The sequence below is a fragment of the Trachemys scripta genome, chromosome 13 (assembly GCF_013100865.1).
Source record: "Trachemys scripta elegans isolate TJP31775 chromosome 13, CAS_Tse_1.0, whole genome shotgun sequence".
Classification (NCBI taxonomy): Eukaryota; Metazoa; Chordata; order Testudines; family Emydidae; genus Trachemys; species Trachemys scripta.
In genome coordinates, this window is record NC_048310.1 from 36,473,410 (window position 1) to 36,498,039 (window position 24,630).

Sequence of the window (24,630 nt, forward strand, 5' to 3'; positions counted from 1 at the left end):
AAATTTCACCCTCATTGACTTAAGTCTCACAATGTCCCTATGTGCTAGGAAAGTATTATCCATATTTTACAAACAGAAAAACTGACACACACAGCTATTTGGTCCAGATTCAGTGAAGCACTGAAGCAAGTGCTTAACTTTAAATATGTGAGTAATCCCATCCCTAAACATTTCTTAAAGCATGTGCTTTGCTGAAATGGGGCCTAAATGATTTTCCCAAGGTCACACAGCAACTTGGTGGTACAGCTGGGAATAGTACAAGCTTTAACAATGCCCAGTTCTGTGCTTTAGCCATCAAACCATCTATTCCTTAGCTAACCCACCTTTCAGAGCCATATTTGAGAACGTTTCAACATGATGTTGCCATTTTTTACTGACAGTTGTTGTTCGCCTACCAACAGTCAATACAGAACATGAGCATGTGTTCTTGGGACAGGATTGAAACAAGGCACCTGAACACATAAGGGTGAGTATTATGTTGGTGCAGGTATTCACATTGTGTACTGGATTTGAAGTAAAAAATGTTTGAGGGTCCAGAGACAAATTGGGGTAGAAAAAATAACTGATTTATCAAGAAGCTTAATTAAAATGCACAGGCAGAAGAGCTGGAGTCCAATCTACTCTCTGCAGCAAAATATCAAGGAATATTTCTGAAGCAGAGCTAGGAGGCAAAGGTCTGTTAAGCAAAGCCAGGTTATGGGGTTGGCTGGCAGGAAAAATCAGGCCATCCAGTAAGGTTGGGCTATGAAGAGCAGTCTTTATAAGGATGTTAGAAGTGATCTGAAATGCTTTGAACAATAACATGGTTAGGTTTTAAAAAGAACAGAACAATATAATTACCATGAATAACTTTTGTAGCTGACATAATTATAAGGGTATTCAACTCTCAGGCTTTAGGGTACGAGTCAGTTGTCTGCAGAGATCAAGAAGGAAAATTTCCTCCATCTGCATTGTACAACTGACGAGGTGCATTATGGAAGGTTTTCATCTTTGTCACAAGTATCATCTGTTGGCTTCTGCAAGAAGCACTGTACCGAGCTCGATAAACTAGTGGTCTGGTCCACTGGGAAAAGTCTTTGTTCCTACTCAATTTTTCTTCCTTTCTCTAAAAAGACTTTCAAATCACTTGCATGAAAAAGTTAAGTTGCTTTTAGAAAAGCCAGTTAGTACTTCTTGATTCGCATCTAGAAATAGGTAGCATATAACCCCCTGGTTGCTAATTTTATGGACTGAATTATAAAACCCTGTAATTTTGTGTTTGTAGGACACTGGTCAACAGTAGCTGTACTGTTCTGAATTTGAATGATAAGATCTCAAAGGGTGCATTCATGTGAAAAACAACAAAACAAACAATACAAACTGGGTTGCACATTGCAGGCCTGGCTTTGGTTCAAGTTTAGGTGAAATCATGCGACTCTAAATGTGGAAACAAGCTTTTGCTTTTTGAATAGTTTTTATGAAGTCTTCTGGAAACTATCTAAATGTGTCACTATGTTGTCTAATAATGAGGCATGTGCTGTATGTAGCATATTAAAGAGAAGTTTTCCTTTTTTGTAACTGTTGTGGATAAGTACAACTTTCAAGTCCAGTCTTGCAAACTGTTGTAGCCAGTGAGATGCCTCGTGTGAGTAAGGGTTTGCATAACAGTCTATGGGCATAATGTCAGCATAAACTCTAATCATCAACAGGTTGTTTCAAAAGTCCAGAAACTACTACTGTCCTTTCAGGGAATGTAACAACAAAATCATTAGTCCAAGCCCTGGAAATTTGGAGTATGTTCTTTCAGGGTGGTGTGAAGCCAATCAAGTGGAGCTATTAAAAGGAAAAAGCTATGCTAATGTAATATTACAGATAGGTACTATTTTAAACACATAGAAATTCAAGGTTATAGTGTGTTCTCGCTCTCTCTCTCATTATATAAAATATGGCCTAACATATATATTATTTTGTGTCACTGTTCTAGGATGTTAACTTTTAGACGTTAATGTATATAATCTGGATGAATTATGATTGCTCATAGAGTTGTAATTTAGAATTTCCAGGCTTTGTGGCTTTTAAAATCCAAACCGTAATTTTTCTTTTCTGTCATTTTTGAATTTATTTCCCTGGGTTTAAAAAGTGTGATCCTGTATACATATAAGAGCAGTCAGCTAAATGCACGTGGCTATCTTAAGTGCAGTATCAATCATAGTTCTGCTAGGCTCTAAGCTTGCATCTGGATCTGGGCAGGCAGACCCCTATTCCCACCCAGATCCAGTTGTAAGACTGGGGTCTTAGTTTTTTATTCTTTATTTTTTCCTATGAAAATAAATGTCAGCTAGTGATTTATAAATATGACACCATCCTGACGTTTTCTCAGGTGTGAGTAGTTGAAATACCACTCTGGAACCTAAAATGGTTTTGCATTATTGCATTATTATTTATTGCATTCAAGCAGGTTTTGGTATATAAGTAGGTGCATTCAAATCCATTGGCTGCCTCCATACAGATATCAGCATCTTTAGTTAGCTAGCACTCATGCAGCATCTGGGGGGAAAATTGGGAATGTGGGCCGCAAAGACACAGCTCCCCTCACACATGAGAAACAATGGAACTAAGAGAGAATCTATACCAGCTAGCAGTTGTAGCAGGCTTTTATCTGCCTTGTAGGTAAGCCAGAAGAGGGAGACGGTCACAGCCATGTGATCCGGTAATTAATTGCATTAAGAGAGAACAGCCTACAAAATACATACCATCCATTGTTTGCTGAAAATAAAATAATTTTAAAATCTTCTCATAGATCTACAAACAAAATGTTAGAGGGACATGCTACATAGGAAAAAGGTGAGGGTAAAGATTCTACATGTGTTTCTCATACAAGACATCTTTGAATAAAAGGGTTTTTTTAAGTGTCTCTCAAAGCAACTGATTTTTGTCCCATTTAAAAAAAATAAATTTGTTAATTCAATTCCAGAGCTCAGTCTTCTAATCTATTAGGCATTGATAACATTTCATATGAAAACCTTTTTAAAAAATGAAATCAGCTATTGAACTGTTCTAAATCACAGCGTCTATCTAGGGACCTTTCTCCCCTACTTTTATTTCCTTTTAAATCCCTAGAGAAGCCTTTAGGCATCAGCTTAGAGAAAAGGGGTTTACTGTAGCTTTGTAACAGAATATCCCACAGCAAAAGCAAAGTCATTGCTAATATAGTGCAAGCCTATACCTTGGAAGCAACTGAACCAATGTAATGAGATTTTTAAACGGCTCAGTGTCCTTCATGAATTCACACCACGGTTCATGGTGCTTGTACTACCTCTATTGTAGTCTTTACAACAGTGACAAGTGTACCACCCAGGACTAAATCTTAAGAGTGGACAACCTGGGCTTCCCATGCACTTGGGATACTGTGGTGATGATTTCCAAAGGATATAGCAACTTGTAATGCTGTAACCTGTGTCAGAAGATTTCAAAGTGGAATTGGAATTATCTCATGTTATCACTCTGTGGTGGGAGTGTTCTTTCCCATATAGTGCTGCTTTGCTATTTTACACTAGTGTGTTCCTGTTCTTGTGATTGAAATAAGTGGATGATCTTGTCACCTATATTTTATTTCTTTTGATTTCTAAAATTAGCTTATCAAAAACTCTGTAAGCACATGTAGATATTAGCAAATGTATTAATTAACAAACTGGCAGGCAAATAAAGGATCATGACTAATTAAACTACTTGGGCGTATATCACAGTATGTATAGCACATGCCAGCACTTGCAATATCAGTAACAAAAGCGAGAGCTTTCCAAGAAAGCTTGGCCATTGCTTCAACCCTGACCTGGAGGGACAATCTCCAGAGGTTACCAGGGCTGAGACTGCCAATAAAGGTGCCAGTTGGGTTGGTGTTTCAATCAGAGGTGAGGGTTCAGCATTTCACAGGAGGAGCTCAGCACCTTACATGCTCAGGGATACCAGTTCATCAAAGGAGGTTGTAGGATTGGACCCTATATCTATGCTCTCACTCCCCTCCTCTGTTTCGAGCCTACACAGTGTCACAGTTCAGGGCAACTGCATCTATACTCTCCATCCATAATGCCATGAGGGCACACGCTCTCAGCTCCAGGCTCCTCACCCGTCACCTCTCTTGGGCAGAGCCCCGTTGTGTCTCTCTCCCTCCTGATCTGGGTTTTTCCAGGCTTCAGTTCCCCGGCTACATTGTGATATCCCCAGCAAGCCAGACTGCCTAAAGAGGCCAGTGTCTGAGCTTTTCTTTCTCTCCAAAGACTATGAACAGTGGTGATTGCCAGCAGTTATAAGTTATCACACCGCCCTTTATAAGCAAGCACATTTATTCTTAATGTGAAAGCATTACAGAGAAAACATCATAAAACAATAAAAGAACCTACAGGCATACTAATAAACTTACCAGATCTCTCTCTCTCACACACACACACACACACACACACACCTCTGCCTACCTCTCCAACAAGGGCTCTAGTAGGAGTCAGTCCTTCCAACCTCAGCAAGGGGTTCTTCTGTGGTTACAGAGTCATAACAGCCTCAGGTGAAAACAGGCACACTGACTGGGCAGCTTGACATGTTTCTTTAATACAGCTTTGGCCTTTGATCTCCAGCTTTCCGGAACAGGAAATAATAGACAATCACCTGCTCCTCCAGGCATAGTTTCAAAAGGCCGAGTTTTTTGCATAAGCAGAGGTGGGAAATTTGCATTCACCTCCCCCTAGATATTTCCCAGGAAAGTCACTACATACGTATTGTCATAAAAGACCATTCTTGACTGCCACTTTGTTCAGTATAGTCCTTTGATCATTCAGACCCATAATAGTGCATAACCTTTGCGTTTAATACAATGGACTCCAAAGATACTTAAACTTAATTCAGTAAGGTCTCCCGAGGATCCTGTGGGAAATTGCCCTGTCACACACAATGTCCCAGATTTTAGTGGAAACAACTCTAAAGCCACATCTGTTGCAGGAACCAATCCAGCACGTTCCTATCTATCTCAAAAAATTCTTGCATGAAAGCTAGAATTCCAAGATTTCTTGTACACAAATTGTCTCCTTATATTGATATGGCTATCTTCTCCTCTTTATTGAAACATGTTTCAACTTTCGTACTTGTTGAAAAACCCACTGACCAGCTACGCGTTGTCATTAGAGTCACAAGGGACCCAACTATGTGGTTATTGCAAGGGAGTTCATTGGGAATGGCTAATGGCTGATGGTCCTATATCACTTTAGCAAAGATTTAATATAATAATCTTAAAAAGGGCCTTGCAGGATCAGATGAGTGGTAATAGGTTATTAAGTCTTTCACCTCTAGGTCACTGTTTCCATTCAGACCCTGGATATCAGAGCTACGTTATGGAAGTTATTACCATCTAATGGCTGTTTAGTGTCTTCTAATAAGTGAGTTGCCTTGTATTAGTCTGGGGATTAGATTTTTATCAGTAAATGTTGATTTCACCGTACTCACAAACCAATGAAAAAATATTTCCATGGATGATAATTGACATTTATAGATAGGCAGAGTAAGAAAAATGCTGCTTGTGAGCTTATTACAGTTTGATTTAAGGATTTTTACTTTGTGTAGCTTGACATGTGATATTGATAATTTGTGTTTTAACGGTTATAAAGCTTTATCTTTTTGAATCTCAACGTCTACTCTCATTAAGTAATTATTGTATGACCACCTCATACTTTCCCACAACTGTGAAAATGCTTAAAAATAAACCTCAACATTATCCAACAAAATTATAAGACCATAAAAATCCAATTCTGATAAGCTTACCAATAGAACAGTATGAGAACTCTGCCTGACCAGTAGTTATTGTTCCTGGGCAAAGACACCAAATAAGGGCTAATTTGATGTTTTCAAAACTTTTTTCTCAAAAATTTTTCAACTCAGGAGATGCGTTGAAACCGTCCCCATTTCGTGAACAATTTCAGTTCCAATGAATAGGCATTTTTCAGCCCAAAAAAAAAAAAAAAAAAAAAGTTGTTGAAAAACTCCCAACCATGAAAACCCATGCTTTCCTTTTTGACTGGCAAGGAGCAAGGGATCTTGACATTTGGTCTCTGTTGAGATCTTCAGCCTTGTAACGTGCCCACATATCTTGGTGACAGATGGCTAAATAAATGTAAAACTAATAATCACTGGCCTCAAAGGAGAGATCTTCTCAGGAATAACCACCTGGGTTGAGAGGAGTGTGGGAAAGTGAAAGACACTAACTATGCACCTCAGTGTTCTTTGTAATATGTTCTTGCCTGAGACTGTGTCTAATAACTAGTTAGTTTCCCTTGTTCTGTTCAACAACTTAAGCTAGAGTGGAGGAATGAAGGGTTCCCACTGATTTGTATATTTAGGGCTCTGATCTTGCTCTCATTGAAGGCAGTGGCAAAATCTCCATCAACTTCCATGGACATATGATCAGGGTCATAGTTTGTAAGAGCTTTGGTCATTTTACAATTGCAGAGTAATGAAGACATCATGGAGTATATTGTATGCACTTTTTTTTATTACATTGAAAGTGCAGAGTAATGAAGACAGCACAGAGTATATTGCATGCAAATTTGGAGTCTTTTTTACGTTGGTGTTTTACAAGCTCAAACAAGCATCTTCTCAACATTGTAAAGTTTTATTGAATTGTTTGGGCTTTTTACAGACTGCATATATTATGAAAATTAATAAGTAGGAAAAATAAATAAATGCATCCAGTGTAACGATACTGGGAAGCTTCAGGTCACCTTTCAGTCAGGTGACAATTTTAATGGATGAGTTTGAAGTCTGAACATGGGAGTCTGCAAGAGAGGAGGGGAAAGAGAAGAACAGAAGGGAAGAGCGGAAAGTAAAAATCCTACATAAGGAGAATGTCAGTTTTATAAGCATACGGTGGCTGAGGCTAAACCCCCAATCAGACTGGAGTGTCATGCAGTGGTGGAAGGGCAGTCCGTAAGCCACCACTAGCCTGCCAGTCAGAAAGCACCTGCTGCCACAAGACCCTACCAGCCTGCCCATTCTCTACTGCCCCTGTCCCCAGCGTGATGCCAGAAGTAATGAGGTGCTCAGACTCTACTGTTATGAGTACCAGTATACAAAACCTAGATAGATAGCACATGAGGAATCACATCAGGACACTGCCAGCCCTGGCTCCCACACTCAGAGAGACACATGGGGCGAATGCAGTTGAGACTTCCCACCAACGGCGATAGATCCTCAGAGTAGAAAGGAGGGGAAGTCCCTCTTCCCCCTATGTTCCTGTCAGTGGAGAAGCTGGGCAGTGGGTGGGATTGGGGATTCAAGCGAACAGGGTTTCTCAGAGAATCTAGGGAAGGAGATTCAAGCACCAGAAGAGGGCTCTCGGCAGTGGGAGGTAGAAGAGAGATTCAAGCAACCCGATGTGGAAGGGGAATTCAAGGACTAAGCTGGATAGATGATTTAAGAGTAAGGGAAGTCAAGCAGCAAAGGAATAGGGAGTGAAAGGAGAGACAGTCAGGAACAAACCTTTTCTTTTTGGTAGTCCCTTCCCCAACACTAGTTTCTTCAGCCACCTGGAAATATTTTGTGGCTGACCTAGCATCAATCCACCCTCAACTGATGCCAAGCCAGTGACTGGAGACTGAAATGGCAGCTGGTGGGGATGGAAGTTCATCAAGATGTAATACAAGGTAAATTCCAGGTCTACGTTTTGTCTACTAGCGGCTTTTCCAGCCTCACTCCACCTCCTTTCCATATTGGGGAGGAATTAAATTCTCCCCTCATCCGGCACTGATGTAACTCCCATTAACATGAGAGTTCCATGCACACATCAAAGGAAAAATAAATACTTTAATCAGCAAGACATGTCCAAACCCACACCACCCAACCCAGAAAGTGCTAATGACAGTATAGCTCTAGCGAGGCCCATCTCAGTTGTTTAGTTGTTTCACTATACACACCCTAGGCGCACACACAAAATGCCATTACTGCAGAAAAGGTATTGACCCCCTTTTGTAGCATCACAAGAGATGAGGCAAGTCTCTGAGGCCTAGAGAAAAAAAGTTCAATGTTTTCCCTCTAGATCAAGTAATCAGTTCATCCCTGACGTAACTAACTCCACTGACACCGAGTGTGAATTTGCTTTCTCCTCCTAAAAGAGAATAATAATTATTATTGCTCTCTAAGTACTTTTGTAGGGGGATAAGCACCCTGATCTTCGGTTTGCAAACCAAACTGCAGGAAAGGTAAAGTGACTTGCCCAGGGTTGTAGAACATGTCAGTGATAGAGCTGGGACTAGAACCCAGGACTTACGTGATTCACAAGCCTGCGTGCAACCTGTTGGTTCACACGGCAAGTACTTAGTAACCCAAATAAAATCAAAATAGTATGTCGTATTATGCTGCACCCTGAACTGTTATTTATGAACAAATCATTGATTATATCCTTCGTACAGTAAAATATTGCTAATTTGCACTAAGGACTGGGAGACCCATTGTGAATTACTGGGTTTTGAGACTTAGTGGGGGAGTGAAACAACCACTTGTGTGGCTTGCTCATGCATTGAGTAAGTGTAGTTTAGGTTTTAATAATAATACTTCCTAATTTGCTAGCGAATATTCACTAGTACCTTCTTCCTTGAGTCAGTCCCATCAGAGGGGTCTGCTCTACAAGTCCTCTTCCTCCAAAGTGCTCTGTTCAATGCCACATCCTCTATAATGCCACATGCTAACATGTCTTCTCTAATGACATCCCACCACTTCTTCTTAGGTCAGCCTCTGTCTTTTTCCTTCAGTCTTCATTTGTTGGACTCTTACACACATCATTGTGAGGAATGTGCCAGACCATAACCAAACCATCTGAGCCTGCACTCCCTCATTTTTTCATGTATGGGTGTTACTGTGAGCATGTCTCTAACATACACATTCCTCATGTGATCTTTCTTGCTTATACCATTCGTCCATCTCAACATTCACTTTTTTTCCTTCTTCTTTGCTGCCCAATGCTCAGTGCCATATTAAAATTGGACAGACCACCATTTTATAGACTTTCCCTTTTAATCTTACTGGTATCTTACTGTTACATACTACACCGCTTCTCTCTCTCCATTTGAGCCAGGCATTTATTATCTTCGCTCTAATTTCATTCTCCACGTCGCCATTTTCCTGATGCTTGAAACATTGCATTTTAGGTATTACCTGCCCATCTAGTTTCAAGAATAATTCTTCAGTGTTCACATTATTTAAATTACATTGTAAAAATCAAGAAGCCTTAATAATAGATCATCTCTTTACAGCTCCAACCTCTGCTATGAATCATGCCTAAGGGGGTCATAGATTCATAGATTCCAAGGCCAGAAGGGACCATTGTGATAATCTCATCCGACCTCCTGTGTAACACAGGCCACGGAACTTCTCCAAAATAATTCTTAGGGCAGATCTTTTAGAAAAATATCCAATCTTGATTTTAAAATTGCCCATGGTAGAAGATCCCCCGTGATCTTGGTAAATTGTTCCAATGGTTAATTAATCTCACCATTAAATATTTACATCTTATTTCCATTCTGAATTGGCTAGTTTCAATGTCCAGCCATTGGATTGTGTTACACCTTTCTCTGCTAGACTGAAGAGCCCATTATCAAATGTTTGTTCCCCCATGTCGGTACTTCTAGACTGTAATCAAGTCACCCCTTAACCTTCTCTTTGTTAAACTAAATAGATTGAGCTCCCTGAGTCTATCACTATAAGCATGTTTTTAATCCTGTAATCATTCTCATGGCTCTTCTCTGAACCTTCTCCAATTTATCAACATCCTTCTTGAACTGGACGGTATTACAGCAGCAGTCACACCAGTGCCAAATACAGAGGTGAAATAACCACTTTCCTCCTGCTTGAGATTCCCCTGTTTATGCATCCACCGATCGCATCAGCCCTTTGGGCCACAGCGTCGCACTGGGAGCGCATGTTCAGCTGATTATCCACCATGAGCTACTGCTTCCCAGAATAGAATCCCCTGTCATGTAAGTATGGTCTTCATTCTTTGTTCCTGCATGCATACAGTTAGCCATATTAAATCGCATATAGTTTGCTTGTGCCCACCTTACTAAACAATCCAGATTGTTCTGTAGCACTGACCTATTCTCTTCTTTATTTACCACTCACCCAATTTTTGTGTTTTCTGCAAACTTGATCAGTGATGATTTTGTTTTCTTCCAGGTCATTAATAAAAATGTAAGATAGCACAGGGCCAAGAATGAATCCCTATAGAACCCCCTTAGAAACACACCCATTCAGTGATGATTCCCCCATTCACCGTTATATTCTGAGACCTATCAGTTAGACAATTTTTAATCCATTTAATGTGTGCCATGTTCATTTTATATTTTTCTAGTTTTTTAACCAAAATATCATGTGGTACCAAATCAAAAGCCTTACAAAGTCTAAGTATAGTACCTCAACACTGTTAACTTTATCAACCAGCTTGTACCCTCTCCAGAAAAAGAGATCAGCTTAATTTGACAGGATCTATTTCTCATAAATCCATGTTGATTGGCATATATTATATTACTGTCCTTTCATTCTTTATTAATCAAGCCCCATATCAGCTGCTCCCATTGTTTTGCCCAGGATTGACATCAGGTTTACAGGCTTATCATTACCTAGGTCATCCTGTTTACCTTTTTCAAATATTGGCACAACAGGAGTTTTCTTCCAGTCTTTGGAACTGCCATGATGTTCCAAGACTTATTGAAAACTACCATTAACAGTCCGTTGAGCTTCTCTGCCAGTTCTTTTGAAACTTGGATGCATGTTGTTATCCAAACCTGCTGATTTAACAAATGTCTAACTTTAGTAGCTGCTGTTTAACATCTTCCAGAGATAGTTGAGTGGAAAGAGTGTTATAGGATATGAATACATCATCTGTTTTTTCCCCCAAATACAGAACAGAAATATTTATTGAACACTTCTGCCTTTTTTGCATTATTATTGTTAATTCTACTATTTCCATCTAGTAATGGACCACTACAATTGTTAGGATCCTTTTTGTTCCAATATGCTTAAAAAAACTCCTTCTTATTGTTCTTAACTCTGCTGGCCATAAATTTCTCCTTTTGTTCCTTTGCTTCCCTTATCAATTTCCTACAATTCCTAGCATCTGATTTATTTCCATGACTGTAAGGAGTTTGCACTCACCCCTACAGCGCCTCCTGCTGGTTGTCCTCAGGAATTAGCTCATTTTCCAGCCAGGAGTGCCCTCTGCAGGCCGGTGATCCGCCTTACCTCACTCTGACCCCCATGTTCCTCCCAGGACCCCAGTGCCCCTTTCTCTGGGTTGCTGCCCTCCTGGCAGTACCCCCACACTCTGGGTCTCCCCACCCACTAACCCCACCTCAGTGTAAGGCTACTGCCAGTCACCATCTAGCCCCACTCCCTGGGGCAGATTGCAGTATACGCCACTCATCACAGGCAAGGTTGGGTTTGGACCTGCTGCCTTTGCCTACCCCTGGGCTGCCCTCTGCAACCCCCAGTACCCCTTGGCCTTCTGCTAGGGCGCAGCCTGGGGCTTTCCAGGCTGGAGCTCCCCAGCTCTTCTGCCTTTCCCCAGCCCTGCGCCACTCAGGTACCCTGTCTCTATCTCCCTGCAGCCAGGCCCTTCTCCCTCTACAGCTAGAGAGAGACTGTTGAGCTCCTGGCTCCCAGCCTCTTATATAGGGCCAGCTAAGGCCTGATTGGGGCGTGGCCCAGCTGCGGCTGCTTCCCCAATCAGCCCATCTTTTAGAGCTGAAGCCCTTTCCAGGGCTGCTTTTACCCTTCAGGGCAGGAGCAGGTGTCCACCCCGCTACAATGACTATCAACTTCCCCTTTTTCCACTTGTTATATTTTATTTTTTTATAGCTGCCCACTCTTCCCATCTAAACCAAGTTTCAGAGTAGCAGCCGTGTTAGTCTGTATCCGCAAGAAGAACAGGAGTACTTGTGGCACCTTAGAGACTAACAAACTAACTAAACCAAATCATTTTTTAAAACCAATACAGCCTTCTTTCTCGATTGTGGGGTTTGGGCAGCTAGTAATTTGGAATTGTTAAGAACACTTTATCATTCACATTTTTTTTCTGATTAAATTCTTCCTCCAACCTGATTTGTCTCATAATTGTTTTCAGCTTTGTGAAATTGGCCCTTTTAAACCACCAGCATATATATCACTGGTCTGAACTTTATTCTGTTTGCACATGATAAATGTGATCAAGACATGTTCATCTGTACCCAAATTCCTCTCTATCTGTCATGTGTAGACTTGTGTGTGTGTGTGTGTGTTGCTAGCAAGATCGGCCAGTTCATCGTTGCCCTGTATCTTATCTCGGCATTCGCTCCGAAGTGGATGTACCGTGCTACCGTTCAGTCTTGATGGTGTTTTACACCCATTTTGCACTGCTGTAAATGACTAGACAAGCTGTAGGGCAAGGATGAGTTGGGCCAATCTCCCTAGTCAACACTCCCACAATGCACAGCAGGTATCCCAGAATACCATGATGCAATGGGCCTGCAGGCATTGTGGGGGACACAGTGCACCACGCGTACAGCTGCGTGGACGCAAGCCTTGCGACATGTGCTGGTCCAAACGGCAGGTGTGAACAAACTCTGCAGAAATAGTTTTTCCAGTGGCACTATACCAGTAACTCCTATATCAGTGCCACTTCTGCATGTAGACAAGCCCTTAGGCCCAGATCTTCTGAGGTATTTAGGTGCCTAATTCCCACAGATTTCAATGGAAGTTAGGGGTTTAATTACCTTTGAGGATCTGGGCCCTAGTGTCGGTGCTCCAGTAATTGATGGGCCATATGCTCAAGTTTTGTTAGTATCACCTAAAGTGCAAAAAACATGTATTGGTAAGAATATAGCTTTGGGATGCTATATATTGTCACACGGTGGTTTGTGTGACAATTAGATGGTCCTACAATAGGTGCATCCTTCACTTTTACTTGCTTACATGCTAGCCGGGTTGCATCATTCTGGCTTTTAGTTTTATGGCTGATAGCCACCAGGCCACAGCCAACCCACTGGGGAGCATACCAGTCAAAAGCACATATGGCATAGCTCATTCCAGCTAGAATCGAAGTTATGTCATCTGTACATGATGTACATGGTAGGAAGTATCTCCAGAGGAATGTCCCGAGAGGATTCATAGAGTGTCCTCACACTGAGATGCATTCCACACCTAAGGGAGTGTGGAGGTTGATTATGGTGATATCTGTGTAGGCAGGATGAATGTTTATTGTTTACCATAATACACCTCTACCTCGATATAACACGACCCGATATAACACAAATTCGGATATAAAGCAGTGCTCCGGAGGGGGGGGGGGGCTGCGCACTCCGGTGGATCAAAGCAAGTTCGATATAATGTGGTTTCACCTATAACGCGGTAAGATTTTTTGGCTCCCGAGGACAGCTTTATATCGAGGTAGAGGTGTATGCGAAAAGCATTGGCTGTGTGTGTTAACGTCCAGAGATCACCTATATCGATAGCTTGTGCATGTTACAGAAGAGCTGACACAATAAGGATTAATGATGACAGCAATAGCAGTTTCATTATTCACTGTTGGATGGGTGCCAGAGTATGTCAGTAGCACTGGGCTCTGCTTTTCAGAAGGGCTGAGCACCCACAACTCTGGTTGAAATCAACCGGGGCTGTGAGTGCATAGGACTTCTGAAAAAATCGGCTATAAGGGCACAGTCCAGCTCCCATAAAGCAACTGATTTCAGTTGGAGTTGGATCAGGCCCTTAACATCTCGTCTATCTTAGACATCAGTAAATGACACTGTAGTTCAAGCAGGAGTATCTGTCTCCATGGAACCTCACTAAGGCCACAAGCCTTAGTCCACAATGGAGACTTTTATCATCTCTCCCACAATCACTGGTGCTCATGCATCGCTTATTACATGGTTGTGCATTGGGTGTTGTCCACCTGTCAATTGTCATTGCAAGAACCATAACTAAGTCATTGCTGTGTCGATCGCCACCTTGTCATTTCAGACAGTCTTGCCATGTCGTTCCATGCCCCTCTCTATGTCTGAAACCACCTCCCAAGTAACATTTACAGAGCTCCTCCTCAAAAGGCACATATTCACATGCCAAATGCACGTTCCCTTGTCATTCTGTTTCTCACATTGTTCTGTTTATTTTGGAGTGCCCTGGCATGTAGCCTTCAAAATAGGCTCTTTGAGGCAGAGAATCTGTTATTTCTCTGGCACAAAATATTTGTCCTACTATACTGTACCATGTGAACCTATGGTTCTATATCAATAATAATAATATTAATATCTAAAGGCCTAACCTAAAGCCCATTGAGGTCAATGGAAAGACTCATTGGCTTCAATGAGTTTTGGATCAGGCCCTAAGCAATATTCTGTGGTTCTGTGGGATCCACATAGCCTGTGAATTCATCCATTAATATTTCCTCTTATAGACAAGTTTGCACGGTCAATATGTGATCCAGCTACTCAGATGCAATCTTGGTTCTAGAGGTCAGACGTGAGTCATACCTCTAATGAAGATGAGTCTTTCATGAAATAGGGCCTGCAAATGAATATATCCAGCAAGGTGTTGGTGCTGATGGACAATGAAACAGTACTTCATTAACATACTGAAGGGGTGCCACAGTGTCACATAAGATGTGATGGTGTGTGCCTCAATGGTATGAAATGTGAGCGGGTCTTTATCAATCCTCAAGAACATACATGCTGAGTTGGACTTCAGACCTATCTATTGTCTGTAGTGTGCGTTGACAGAAGGATGTGAGCATATGTCTGGAGGAAATAATATGGCTAACAGAAGGTGTAGCTGAGACCTATTTCAACTCGGCTTCCTAAGAACTCAGTTTGACTCCAGCCTTTGTCACTTAGGTAGCTTTATTTGGCATACAGCAGTGCTACTCTGAGTTGATCAGACTCAAGTGCAGGGGAGATGGATGCAGGGTACATCACAGGTTCTCCCTTTATATACATTATACATCTCATTGCATTTCCTATAGGTTGCATCTTGGACTGGCTGGGTTACTTTGCAGGAACCAATCCCTGTACAGCAGGCACTGTCCATGTTTCAACTTCCTCTTTACCTCATCTCTACATTCCTAACTTATTTTGTCCCTTGTTATCTAGTACATAGTAAATAGTGCCCCGCATGTTCTCTCACTTATCTCAGTTGGCTCAGACATTCTGCCTTCTTAGCCTGCTGACCTATTTATTTAGCACAAACATTCTGTTTTCAAACTGATGATTCATTTATGTCCCTAGTTCTGTCTTCCAAAAAATGACGCCTCCCTCCATGTGTTAATTATTCATTGCAGGCCAGGCCTCAGCTATAATCCATAATACCAGTAATGTGTTCCAGTCACTGCATCTAGGCATCTGTTCAGCCTCCTCCAATAACCAAACTATGGTCAAGAGTGACTATTGTCTAGGTAACAAAATGCCTCCCAGAGAATATTGCCAATTGGCCCATGATGAGATTATGGCTACTTGAAAGTAATAGTGCTATCAGGTCCAGCATGCTATCTCAGTAGTGATTACAAGAGTAACCTGTCCATACAGACTGAATGCGCAGTGCAGGCACACAGAACTGGTGTGATATATACAGAACATCAGTACAGAGCTGCACAGAATTATTGAGCAGATCACCATGGATTCATTATGATGACAGTTTAATTTGTATTTCTTTTGCTGTTCTGCCCAGATACTTTGTGATGATGGGTATGCAATCAGTAAGTCAATCATTCAATCACCTTGTATCTTTATCCACGCATGTCCACCACAGTTACAGAATGGAAGGGTTAGAAAATTCTGCTTGCCTATTTTTGCCTTGGACAAGTTATTTATTTATTTATTGAGCATGCAGGCAAAATATCAGAATTGTAGTGAGTAGATTTTGTATCTGGACTGGTACATTTTAATCCTAGTTTGACAAGGCAGTATTCCAGCCATGCTCTTCTGAATAGCTTTGCAGCAGATAAGTGCACATGGTTCATTGTCTGACTACGTGTCCCTCAGATCTACCTACGAGTGGCTGGTGGTGGTTTGCCAGCCTTCCCTGGATAAGTTTCCTCATGCAATACTGTTCACAGACTGTGTCTGTTGTCACCATTGCGTTGTTGATGGCTTTGAGTTGCTTGTGGCATGATCACATATTTGTATGCATCACATCCAAAATAATAGCGTCCTTTAACATGTACTCTAGGAAACTCCACTTAACAATGATGTCTCTGTTATGTGAAAACAGGTTGCCAGCAGGGCTTGTAACCCATCAAGTGGCTGTGCAGTAACATGTCCAACAGTGATCAGGGTGGCTCAGGGCAAGGGCATGTCCCAGTGAATCATGGTTCTTAGTGCATTTCAGCGTTCCACCAGATGCCAGGTATCTTGTAGACATCTGGGCATCAGTGTCATACATGCTTGTTCAGTGCATGCAGCTATCATATGTAAGTGTGAGCAAACAGTCACTACACGCAGCCGTTTATGTGTTAGCCCTGACACAGCAGTTAGCAGCGTCCTTTCCAGTGGAGTCTTTCCAGGGTATGACTCACAGACTCATTCTAGTTAATCTGCACAGCAGTCAGAAAAGAGGCTCTTGGTGATACTTCAGTCATGATTGCTGGAGCCCCATGTTTTTCACAAATGTGAAATAACATGAAAGAAAATGATAAATACATAAAAAACAAACAAAAGACCTGACACACAGGGTCGCAGCACCACTCAGGTTTGGCCCGGCTGCCCCTCCATCGTCATGATGGACCGGTGGCTTGGCCAAACTTGAGCAGCGCAGCAACCCCATGCACCAAGTCACAACACCTGGAGTGGGGAGCCCCACCCAGCGCTGTGGGATGATCTCACTCTACAGCTCCCTCCCCCACCCCAGGGCCTCCCCTCCTCACCGGGAATTTCAGAAATTTCATTTTCTTTTGTTACATCCCCTCCCCAGCCCTGCCACACCCCCAGAGGGGACAAAACAAAATAAAATGTAATTCCTGGAAGGTAAAGTGAAAAATTACAAAAATAAAAAGAATTTCCTGTGGCTTTCATAATTGCCATAGAAATGCTATAGATTTATTAGTTGTATAAAACTTGTAGGCATACATGGGATGTATCCATCAGGATATATGTGTGACACCCTGGCACCCTAGTATTCACCATTGTCATGTAGGATATGTTTTGTACAAAGTACGCCTTGTGAGGTATCATTCTAAAAGTCTTGATCCGCTAGACATTAATATCTCGTTGGATTGTATGTGCTATCGTCGTATATGAAGTTATGAAGTTTGGCTATGTATGTGTTACTGAAACATGTTGTAAGGTTGAAAACACCCACAAGCAGCCTTTCAGGTACAACAGTAAAAAGGCCAAACAATGTTAATGGCTTATTGAGGAAATGCACACAAGCACAAGGATTACCCCAAGAACTGTGTACAATAGAAACCTCTCAAAGATATTACTACACAATGGGAACTGTTTGACCCAGGTCACAGCAAGAGAGCTTTCCAGCAAGGGGGAGAAGATATAAAAGGAGGAAAATTACATCATGGGGGTACCTCATTCTCCCTACAACAACACACCTGGAAATACCTGAGGAATAAAGACTGAACAGGGGGGGACCTGATGGTCCCAGGCTAAGGGATTGCTAGACTGGGTATGAAAACCTGGGAAACCAAAGATGCAAAGCCAAGGCAGCTTGTTCCTTAAGAATCTGCCAGCCTGTTTATCACTCAGGATGAGAGTTTGCTAATTCATATCCTACTTATCTAGTGGGTTAAGCTCAGTTTGCGGTTTTGTTTATTTACTAAGTAATCTGCTTTGATCTGTTTCTATCACTTATAATCACTTAAAATCTATCTTTTAGTAGTTAAACTTATTTTGTTTTAATCCAAACCAGTGTGCATTTGACTAAGGTGTCTGGGGAAAATCTCAGCTTGGTTACCACAAGTGTGCATGGTCCTCTTCACATTGAGGGAGAGGCAGACTGGGTGTTAAACCCATATACTGGCCGGATTTCACCAGGGAAGGACGGTACTGCTCTGGGGTTCTAGGCTGGTGGTTAGGGGGCCTGCGTGTGCCTGCAGCTGGGTGTGTCCCTACCTCTGTGAATGCTGGTGAAAGTGTAAACTTGAAGGGCTTTGCAACTTGTCACAGCAGCACAGTGTGAGAGGGAGCCCAGGCTGGTGTGTCAGAGGGCTCAGTGGTACCCCAGTTCCAAGTGGCACCCGGGGGGAACCTGTCACAATATGCTTCAGAATTTACAGAAAGGTTCTCAGATAATTTCCACCACTGTTCACATAGATGTGCTCACAGCACCCCAGGAGGTATATCAATCTTGATTAAAAGTAGGGAAACTGAGGCACGGAGTGGCTATGATTTGCCCAGGGTCACTATAGTGGGGTCGTCTGTCCCTTTAAAAGCCAGGGAGCAGCTGATGTGTTCTGGAAAGGGGCCCAACAAGCAGGGGCTTAGAATCATCTGAACCAGCTAGATAATAGCATCAAGTGATTTGGGTCTGATTATTCCTAGCTGGGGAATACAAAGGAGGGCCCCCCTCTCCGAGGGAGCCTGGGACCAGGAGAGGGTTGGGAGTGGATTCTTCTGTGGCAGCAGCAGAAGTCTGCGAGAGGACAGGCAAGCACTGAAGACCACCCCCGAGGCTGGAGAAGATCCAGCCCATTAAGCAAGAGAAGGCCAGAGAGCCTCACAGTCAAGAATGGGACTGTGGCTTTTTGTTATTGTTCCACATTCCCTTTTTGTGACTAAACAAGGCCCTCAGGTAAGGGCTACAAATGGAACTGGACGTGGCCAGTTCTTTGTCCCAATCAAATTCACAGCAGAATCAAGAACAGAAGCCAGATCTCCTAGGTCTTGATCCAATGCCCTTTACAATCAATGAGAGTCTTTCCATTGGCCGCAATGGATGCTGGATTGGACCTCTAGTGCTTTAGCCACACGATTATCCTTCCCCCTCGCTCGTTAGTACTGTTTGCTGATATATCACTGGTGCAATATGTCTGTTCATGAACCCTTGCCTGGGCCTGGAGCTGTGCTGTGGTTGTATTGCAGCACACTCAACAGCCAGTGTGCCGGGAATGCAGGCCATGCCATAGTCTGTAGTGGTTCATAACAACATAATATTGTAATGGTTCCTATAGATATTTCTGATCACACTCTAATGGCATAGGATTTTGCCCTAAGCGCCACATGAGACATTGTGCCTGGCCCCAGCTATTGTTCCATATTCTTGCATATCCCCTGTTTATCACTGCGTCTTACAGGTAAGGGCTGTGGTGTGATTATTGTATGTCATGTTTCCTACTGTCTCATACACCTGTTCATGGGGTATGTGCAGCACAACTGACCACTGGTGCCTCACCAGGCCTCTGCCCACATCCTAGTACATGACTGACGGTGGCGGAGGGTTAGGGTAATCAAGCAGACAAGCAATTGTTTATGGAGTACTTCTCCATTGGTATCCTACAGGTGTGGCCTACTTTCCTGCTTCTTGCAACATCTGAATGGTAATCACATGGTAATGATCTTTTTCAGTAGGATACAGCCACGTGTTATTCTGAGTGTGGGTTGTAGTCTACCCCCACAACATGGCTTGGACAGAGCTAATGCTTTGTTGGGAGAACAGTACTTGTGTTAATCCTTGTGGAGCTTTCTATAATTGCAGAAACGTTGGTCATGACTTGTGCACTGCCTTGTCAGTCTGGTGTTCATGGAAATCCCTGGTTCTCTCTGGATTATTTCCTGGTAGTGTACAAGCGGGGAAGGGTGCCGTGTATAGAACAAGAACTTGCACTCAAAGGTAGCTTACACTATATGTGGATTTCTGATTCTCAGTACTGTAGCTGGCTACAGCTGCCATTGTTCAGTGTCCGGTTGTCACTGCCTTTTCCTTATCAGCAGTTCTTGCTGTCAAATTCTGTACAGTGATTAACAGCCTTTACTTTAGTTTTGTTTGCAGTGTGGGGGTGGCTGCTTTGGTCTCAGGGTATTAGAGAGAGAAGGTGGGGGAGGTGATCTCTTTTACTGGACCAATGTCTGTTGGTGAAAGAGACACGCTTTGGCGCTTACACGGAGTACTTTTCCCAGACCTGAAGAAGAGCTCTGTGTAAGCTCCAAAGTGTGTCTCTTTCACCAACAGTTCAATATAATATCTCACCTCCCCTACCTTGTCTCTTTACTATAATGTACTGATCTCTAGTAATGCTTCTGAGCTAGGTGATTCAATGCCCTTCCCAGTGCTGATTAGATGACCCACACAGCCAATCTGCTGGAATGATGCCTACTTAATATCAGGGCTAACTGAATGCAAGTCTGCGTCAGACTTTTAGACAGGAAGCTTTTCTGTGGGTTCATGGCTCTGATCACCCCTCAATATAGATATTAGAAACAAAGCCCTGAATCCCTAGATTGGTCATAAGATCTTTTATAGCAACTGTCAAGCAGTATAGAGTGGCTCACAAGTATAAAGACCAACCTCAGGGCAGACTGTGAAGTAGGAGGGCACAAACCCAAAACTGGTTGTCAGTTCTATACTTAGATTTCACTAACCATGTATCAAATGTGAACTCCTCAAGTGCTATAACAGCCTAACCAGAGAATCACAGACAGTCCCCTTGGGCACTCCAGTCTATCTTGCCACTCAGGCAAGCTTGCCTTTGCGATAGATGGTCCCTTACCTCAAAAATCACAACAACATTCAAGTTACTCCCAGAAGGTCCAGTCACTTATCCCAGGCCAATTGCACCTCAGCTCCTCTACCAAAGGCAATGCTTGTAGGCCAATCATATAATAAATTAACTAAAGAGATATTAACTAAGAAAAAGAAATGAGACTTATTTAGAAGGTTAAATCAGGTAAACATCCACGAACAAATGAGTTACAATCTTACATTCCAAAAGGGTAATAGAAGCTGCTGTAATATGCAAGCTCTGTATGTCCTTTAGGCCTAACCCAGGCCAAGCACTGGGGAACTCTTGCTTATGCTTAGAAATCTTCACCCCTCAGAGTTTCAGCATCATAGATATAATTTCTTCTTAACAAGGATTTTTATTCCCTTCCCCCAGAGTTCAAGGTGATGGGACATGTGCTTGTCCCATCTCTTCATTGGTGTGTTGGGAGCAATCAACAAAGTCTTTTGTCCTCTGATGTTCCACAATGGCTTGTCTGGTGTCTATGGGCCTTCTTTTCTTGGAGAGGAGATGACACCTCTTATGGTAAACTAGCATTACACACTTGGTAATGCTTCTCTCCTGACTGTAGGCATTTACAGTTTTAGAGCAAACACTGTTAGTTACAAAGCAAATACGTAAATATTGCCTTATAACACGGGGTACAGATGTTATAAGATTAAGACAAGCAGCATCCTACAAACATTTCATAAAGTCTAAACACATTTTTATAAATCCAATACCAGTTTTAACAATACTAACTCCCGGGTGATCCAGACTGGTTTCCAGCTATGCATTCGTCAGTGTTCAATTGAAGCCTATGGGCCTTGGCACGAGCTGGCACATGGACTGCCAGCATCACAGAAACTAGGTACATTTCCTTACTTTCAATACTTACTCAATTGCTGCTCGTAGGAAATGCCTTCTGCTTTATGGTTCCCCAGTGCAGCATGGTCTATGCATGCACATTCAAGGTCTGATTCACTACTGCATTAATCTAGCATAAAATTGGAGTAACTCCATTGATTTCCGTGAGTAACAATGTGGTTAAACTGGAATAACTCAGTGGTGAATCAGGCGCTCAGTCTGTAGACATAGCTAAATACCCGTATAGATCTTGGACCTTATCTCACTTATATTGATGTAAGTCAGGAAAAATTCCGTTCAAATCAGTGGGGCTACACTGGTATGGGATCAGAGTCTGGCCCTTGGTTTTCCAAATAGATCAGTATGAAATGAGTGGCACAACACAACACACACACACATTCTGCCTTTTAGAGTATAGGACACCACAGGGCTTGGCAGAGACCCTGAATGGTATGTTAAGGATTGGGTGTAACTACTGCCCTTCATTTAATATTGTTGTAAGAAGCCTTTAAGCTCCTTTATGGAACCAGGTAGCTGAAAAAATAGGGACCTCCAAACTGCATACGGGCACATGTCCCCACCCAAAGCAAAGGTGCATGTGGGTGGAGGGCTTTCACAGGCTGTTAGTTTGTGTTTGTCTGGGAGAAAGACAGCAGAAAGACCAGAGAAGCTGAGAAAGAAGGCAGCAAGGAAGGAGTGATTGCAGCCTGAGCAAGAACTGGAAGTGCAACCTTGAGAAAGCCTAAAGAGAGTATTTTTTTGGGCAGAGTGCTGGCTAAAAGAGGCTTGGAACTATCTCCAACTGTTGGATTCGTGCTGCATTCAGGTAAATGGCACTTTGTACATTTTTTGTAAGAAAATAGGATTGCACCAAAAACACCTGCCTCCATCATCAATTTCTCCTCCTAATAGAAACAACCTGCAGGCCCCCAGATTTTGGATACCTGCTCAGATCAAAGAGGCAACCATACAAAAATTTTCATTGCACAAGGATCTATCAGCCTGCTCTTTTAACCAATTTTTCCATTTCCTCTGCCTAGATAGATGTTGGCTTCAGCTGGAGCCAAAAAGATCACACATGTAGATCGTGTTGGAGGAGGGGGAAAACCCTCTTTACCCAAAATCAAGCAAAGCAATCAAGAAGGTGCTCAAGCCGCACTTGGGTATGGGCTGGGGTCAGTGCCAGAGGATATAAACCATCTAGTTCATATCTTGCCTTCACTTTTCTCAAGGAGACCTGGACACTCTCTTCCACTCACTAACTGACTGGTCAGTCTGTCCCTGAGCTGAGCCTTTCCCAGGGAAGCTAAGTAGCTATGAGTCTCAAGACCCTTCTTGCAGGTTTATAATCCTTGCTGTCAGCTTTCGGAAGCCTTTTATTTTCTGTTCTGCCCTCATTATTAAATACAGCTAGAGAGCTCTCCCTCCAGGCTTGACGTCTCTGGCAGGTGTTGCAGGGCAGGGCTGATTTAATTCTCTGTTTCTGGGACAGATTGTTAACCCCTTTCTGGTCTGGTCCAATGTGGGTCTGTACACCTCATTACACCAGCCTTTGATATGTGCCCCCTCGACCATCTCTTTGTAATGGTAACGCTCCTAGCGACCCATGTATATGGCCAGCGATGCTGCCATGAACTTCATTCCTCCCTTCCTGGGACATGGCTTGCAAGTCTTCTAGTGATGACTAGTGCTGTTGCTTTTGGTCTCGTGCTCTTTTTGATACTGGGCCCCATTACTCAGTAAAGAGCTGATGGCTCTGAGTGGGTCTTCTGTTACCCTCAGGTGTTTTCCTCCTTGTGTCTTGTCCTCTGCCACCACTATCTCCAGCAGCGCAGTCCCGTGCCGTCAAAGGAGAGTGATGGGAAACTGCTCTGTGTGCTTGTAACGCCATCTCTTTTCTAGGACAGAACACCACTCACTTGGTGCCTGAGTGTTACGTAGGTCTGAGGAGTGTGATGTGTTTCCCGAGCACTTGCACCTTTGTGTACATTTATACAATATGCCAAGTGGTGTATGTTGCTGTGTCCGTTGACTCAGATGAGACACGTTTCCATCCTTGCATTGTTATGATCCAGCTATTTGCTGGTTTGATGCATGTGTGTGTTTTCCTTGTGTCTGGCGGGGGCGAGGACTACACTCTCATTACGTTGGGCTTGTGAGTGACCCACATACCAACTGTTCCCATGCCTAGCCCTTGAGCTCTTATTGGAACCAGTGAAAACTGGTGCCGTTCTCATACATGGGATGTAGCTATGGACTTGGGTCACAATTAGGCATCATAATCACTGAGTGGAGCTCACTTTTCCAATCAGTTACCTTTCTGCAACGGTGTTTGAAGGGTTAAAATCCATGTGTATTTTATAGAACAACCTGGTATATGGATTGTGCCAGCTCTTTTCCAGACCCAAAGTCCAGAGTTTGGTTAAGAGACCAGAGGCCTAGCTAATAGTGATCAGCTAAGAGAAAGCAGAATAAACAAGACAACATTGCTTTTGCTAAGATATGCTTGGTCAGTAAAAATGCCAGATGTTGAGGCAATAACTGAATAATTATGTTTCATCCAATGTTTCAAATTGAACAAAGGATCCCTGTTCCTATTGTGTTTCTCCTAAAGGGAAAACAGTCTTCCCACAGATCCAACCTTGAGTTTATGAAAATTGGCACATGTCACCATAATAATATGGCATCCTTCCACCTCCCTTCCAAGGGACCAATGCTCTGCCTTAAGACATAAAGAAGACAATCTGTATTACCATATCCTTTCACTGTTTCTTTGCTTTATCCCCCAAACATGTATCTGGACAATCAAAGGAGTTGTTCCGTTCCTATGGACCCCAAATCAGAATTCAACATATATATTTTATACTAATAACATTTTATCAAAGTATTAATTAAATGTTAACTTGCTAACTTAAGACCATGGGCGGAGACATTGTGTAACCTTTTAACCATTGGTTTCAGAGTAGCAGCCGTGTTAGTCTGTATCCGCAAAAAGAACAGGAGTACTTGTAGCACCTTAGAGACTAACAAATTTATTAGAGCATAAGAAGTGGGCTGTAGTCCACGAAAGCTTATGCTCTAAT

General features: G+C 42.5%; 1 long non-coding RNA gene across 1 annotated transcript in view; it reads left to right on the forward strand.

Moving 5' to 3' along the window:
- The first annotated feature begins 214 nt into the window (after positions 1-214).
- Positions 215-24,630, forward strand: part of LOC117886761 — a 42,028-nt gene continuing 17,612 nt past the window's right edge. Inside the window, exon 1 of the long non-coding RNA XR_004648047.1 lies at positions 215-466. This is a non-coding gene — a long non-coding RNA (uncharacterized LOC117886761). The remainder of the gene's footprint in view (positions 467-24,630) is intronic.